The sequence below is a fragment of the Dermacentor andersoni genome, chromosome 8 (assembly GCF_023375885.2).
Source record: "Dermacentor andersoni chromosome 8, qqDerAnde1_hic_scaffold, whole genome shotgun sequence".
NCBI lineage: Eukaryota > Metazoa > Arthropoda > Arachnida > Ixodida > Ixodidae > Dermacentor > Dermacentor andersoni.
In genome coordinates, this window is record NC_092821.1 from 95,111,767 (window position 1) to 95,117,124 (window position 5,358).

The 5,358-nt window shown below is 45.2% G+C and overlaps 1 long non-coding RNA gene across 1 annotated transcript; it reads right to left on the bottom strand.

The window, feature by feature from the left end:
- Positions 1-2,572: 2,572 nt before the first annotated feature.
- On the bottom strand, positions 2,573-4,846 carry LOC129384265 (uncharacterized). The gene is made up of 2 exons (XR_008612000.1): positions 4,667-4,846; positions 2,573-2,700 (listed from the first exon to the last, which is right to left on the bottom strand). It is a non-coding gene; the product is annotated as an uncharacterized lncRNA (long non-coding RNA).
- Positions 4,847-5,358: the final 512 nt, after the last annotated feature.

The following is a 5,358-nucleotide window of genomic DNA, read 5'->3' on the forward strand; positions in this document are numbered from 1 at the left end:
CTAGGAATGGCCAGTAGCACGGCGGACAATTTTCGGTAGGTGACGAGACAGTATATAGAACACCTTCTCTGCCATATCCACACTCAGTGCTCTGCTTCGTGAGCTACTATTAGCCGCTACGACGAAGTACGAAATGAAAGAAACCTAGCTGGGCTGGTCGCGGGCAGCTCTTTGAATTCGCGATGCGTCGATTTAAAATATATATATTTCTTATCTAAGCCTAAATGACAGCGATATAGGCGAGGTGAGTTACGGTAGCTTGTTGGTTTGGACTAACGACGCTCTTCACGCAACACTTTCGTCTTATGCATGTTTGCGAACGGGAATGAAAGACAGGAGGGTAACACGCCTTCCTGAAATGAAACATTCGGAATAACCCTTGGTTTAGCGGTTGGACATATGTCGAGGGTCCCCGGTACGAACCACGTACAAGTCTATCACCTTGCAAAGGGGAACTCAGATGAAATGTTGTCAAACGGATAGGCTTTTAATAATCATAAGTATATCTTTATTGCAATTCCTTACCTTGAGGTGAAAGCAGACTAATAAGCATTTAAATTTTCCGTGTTATTAAAACATTCTGTTAATAAAAGTGTGCTGCGCTTTGCAGCCCCCTAAATTATAAAATAAGTTATGAAAAATAAATTGGTGCGGTAAATGTGTAAACGCAGATGCCAGAAAAGGCCTAGTCTGTTTCCCAGTATTCACTCAATGAAGATGGAGCACCTCTATACTCTCACATTGTAGTAATGTCAAGAAGAAAACACTTCCAAAAGAGTCAGTCACGAATGTAACTCATTATAAGGTGAACTTGCGCTGGAAAAGAAAATAGCACTCATACATAACGATGGCTGCGCGCAAAGTGCTTCCTCTGATTCCGATCTACGGATCAAGGCGTCGGTTCGTCAGATTGGAATGCTCGTACATTGCAGCGCAATCTCGGGTCGTCAAATCTGATGGAGAACGTACGCCAATATTCGCTTCACGCGCGCAATCTGATAAGATAACGCTCTTTCGCTATTGAATCCGTCACAACATACTGGATATTAGAAACACATCCAGGCGCATCTTGAGCTAACTGATAACTTTGGAACTGTGGTTAGACGCTAAAGAAAGCCCCCCGCCCCCTAAAAAAAAGAATACAGTTGCTTTCAGTATTACCCGAAACAGTGCTTGTGGTTCAAAAGGGCCCTCAACACTGCACAGCGGCGCCGATATACAGGAAATTCAAGAGCAAATCACTTTCCAATTACTAATATTTATCAAACCAGCATGTCGTGGTTCAATGTAGCCCTGTAGTCCAGGAGCCATTTCCACCACGGGTACTGTGTCGGAGCTCATATTTCATGTCAGCATAATTTGTCACAAAATCACAGTATTTTTTTCTTTAGATCTTATCATTAGACAGCTAAAATACATCCAGCGAAACCCTCACCTTAATATTTCAGTACTTTTCGTTCAAACTTGCATATCCGTGCTGATCCATATGTTACAAAGTACTGAAAATGTACCCAATGATTTCCTCCAGGAAGCTGTTTTTATTCCTTACGATGCCAGGAAACCGAGCTTGATGCCACCAACGCTCAGAAACCTAATCGGGAGCGCGCACAATGCTATGGCACACCTTGTGTGATGTACCGTAGCGCTGAGGTGCTTCTTGTATAATGTATGAGAATCGGTTGTAAAGACAGACGTGCAAGGTTGGGCCATGTGCTCAAGCTCATGAAGTTGATTTGTGCCAAGATCACCTGTCCAAGCTTTCACACTTACTTTATTAGAAGTCTAAAACAGCATCAATATGCGGGCTGCTTTTAACTGCACGAAACAAAACTATTGAAACGATACAAAGAATGTTAACATCATTTTATCATTCGAGTGTTCAGATTGGTAACCTCTAGATGCGAAGTTGAAAAGTTGTTTGAGTTATTAACAAAGCTACGTTAATTACATTATCAGTAATGGTTCTTACGTGGCGAGATTATGCACCCAAGCGAAAGAATTTCGAGTAAACATGCTTCTGTAAGAGCCATGCGAACAAAAATTTTCCAAGTAAACGCCCTTGGAAGACGTAACTGACGAAGAAGAAGAACATCTGTAAAGTCACAGAAAGAACAGCACTTCACGTCGGGACACAAAGGAGGAACCACACACAAACTGCGCTAACTTTAAGCGCTGTTCCTTATGTGATAATGAAGTAACTAGCCCGTCAGTCATTCCTTCCAAACCTGTAAAGTCAACCTGGCCACATCTAGTCCATAGAGAAAGAAATTTCAACAAGAGCGGACACTCCCATAGAGCCCAGCGGCTGAATTGACTGTAGCACACCAAGCGGATGGTATTAACTCCTTCCGGTTTCGGTTTTGTGCGCGCGCGTTTTGAACACCAATTGGTACACGCCGCGCCGGCTCCACTGTTCGGCGCGGCATTCATTTATTCTTTTTCGCTTCTGCTGAACCCCGCGTGGCCTTGGCGTGGAATCGTTTCATTATTTAGTAAAAGTGATTGCGAACGACCTTTACAAGACTCCGCCGATACCGTCCGGTGCAAATTCATAAAGAAAACGCAAGAAGTCTTCTGAAATGATGAAATGTTTATTTTGCTCTATATTAATACTCGTTCCGGGCTTCTACATTCATCCAAAGTTGGGGCACCAGGTAAGCAGCAGTCGTTGCCGTACGAAGCTCCCCCGGATGACATCAGCTGAAAGGAAGTAAATTACAAGCATGTATCATTTCGATATACTGACCTAACAGGAGTATTGCGTGTAGAGGCGAAACGTGCGTAAGTGGTGAATGAGCGGCATTACAGACAAATTCACTTTTACGTACATTTCGCAGCAAAGACTCCTCCCTAACAATGCCATAAAATCTGAACAAAACGTCCAATTTTCAAGCACCCCTCCCTTCCCGGGCATTATTTCCTGCACATTAAGCAGGGGGGGGGGGGAGGGGAGAAACTTTGTTTAGCTCCCATTGGCTGTTTTCGAGAAGACGCTCTTTCGACGCTAGCGCCAAGGTCCCCTTCAGTTATGGCCCTAACCAATGGGCGACGCAGAAGCAAAATCGCAGCGCACATGATTGTTTACGTTGTCATGGCAACAGCAACAGCAGCCACGCCGCACCTCCTCTCTCAAACGTTTTTCTTTCCTTTTTGTTTTTTATATGCCGACCCCCTCCATTCCCTTTCCCCCTTTCCCCCATGCCGCGCGCGCCGCTCACTTTTTGTTTTTACCCCTAAGCGGCGCGTTTTTTTTTTTTTTTTTAATAGCGCGCTTGTACGGCGCGCCACGCGCCAGCTCGCAAGCAATGCGCACGCTACGCAGCGCATTGGCATTGCTTGCGAGCTGGCGCGTGGTGCGCCATGGGCCATGCGTTGGCAGGCATGCAGTCTTGCCCATACTTCTATTATACCAGCATGTGCCGGGACATAAACATTCCACTTCCAACACAACAGATGTTTTAGTCTCGCTTTATTGACTTCGTTTCCGAAAACAGATTTTTTTTTTTATAATGTGGTGTGATTCACGCTCAAAAAATGAGCAAAAGTGAAAAGTGCATGACAGATACAAGAGTACTAAACACACAAGTTCACGGACGGTGAAATCACAAAATAAAGCGCTAGAAAACGCGAAGGTGATTCCTGTACACACACTTAAAACAACAAGATTTTTATATAACGTCCTGAAGACCGAAATGTAGACGAGCTTCTGATATGTGCACGAAGATATTTCACAAAACTGGACGACATGTATGACATAGTCATGACAACTATAAAAAGGGAAAACTCACTGGTAATGGCAAAAACACACTCAAAATACCTAAAAAATAGAATAAAATGCTAACATTGTTTGATTGAGAGCCATACCAAAAGAAAGAGCTTACTTATAAATCTGCACGAAAGTATAAGAAATGCGTGACATGTTCATTACTGCTGAACAAATTGAAAAAACATGGCAGAAAAAAATAACATTGTACTAAAAACTGAAACACGTTATCACATTACTTTGCACTTGGCCACAACTTGAGTAACGGTGGCAAGTGGAACAGAAGGTAGTCGGCTTTTGCAGCAGCACATAGAAAACATTCACAGAAAGGCTTATTCCTCAACCAGAGACCACGTAAAATAAGACAAGAACACGACTTTTCTTTCGACGAGAATGCAATGCTTAGCAATAAAATTACGTCACTTAAGGCACTAAGTCGTACCTACTGGGCTCTCCTGTGTTTAATAAACACGAACTGCAAAAATCTGCATGTAGGACTCTTGCAATGCTCATGATTTCCAGAAGAAAAAGAAAAGCGTATCATGCCTACACATGAAGGTTGTTCGCGCGGTTTTCCCATCGGGGGTTACTGAGATAGTACACAAACACTAACAGTAATTTTTCAGCTGTTAGTACGTTTGTAGAACGTGACACACAGAAAAAGCACTGAGGGTGGTATGGAAAGCTGGGCAAGATACTGAAGTTGCAGATACTGAAGATACTGAAGTCACAGACCAGGTGACAATGAGGAAGAACATCTATTTGTCAGCTTTCTCTACCGGGAAGAGGCAAGTGTAGCACAATCAAGGCGGAACGACGTCCGGAGCCACATGGAGCACACAAATGGACAGGGCTGTGTTCGTGTACATGCACCTTCTGATGAACTTGGGTCTGAGCGCTCACCTGTTGTCTTTAGGCACCCGGAACAACCTTGCAGGGCTTGTTTTTGGGGTATTTGTGCACCACTGCACGATGCACGAGCGATACGAGTCGTGAAACGGGCGAAACATCGCGGACCAGAAGCACGCAGCTACCGAGGACCACGAAACTGACGAAACTAGCCACGGCAGTCAACGCACAGCAGCGCACGTTTCGCGATAACAGCAGATAACGAAACATGAAACGTCATGCAGAGGGCTAAGCTGGCTCCGCGCCGGCGGTGCCGCTCGGCGTGAGCGCGGAGACAGTCGAAGGTGAGGGAGTTGCGAGGGAAGTAACGAGGGAGGGCGATTGGAGAGGAGTTGGGGATTAGGAAGGGCTAGGCCACCTGGATCGGCGCGCGTGCGCGCGACGATCTACGAGGCTATGCAAGGGAAACGGATTTTTGCGTTCGCCCATTACAGAGATGGCGCCAATTGCCTCTGCCACCGAAACCGGGGAATTTCACCCCACTGATTTAAGTGCACAAATACACGGGTGACTGCGCGTTTCCAAAACAACTTGGCATCAGTCGACGCGATGGTACGCGAAGTACACAGAGGTGGCTACAACACCGACTCAGCCAGACCATCTTACACGCTCGCTGAATGCCTTATAGTCGCACTCAAGACAGATTTGTGGGTGCAAAGCCTGTTTTCAGTCGCTCAGAATACATA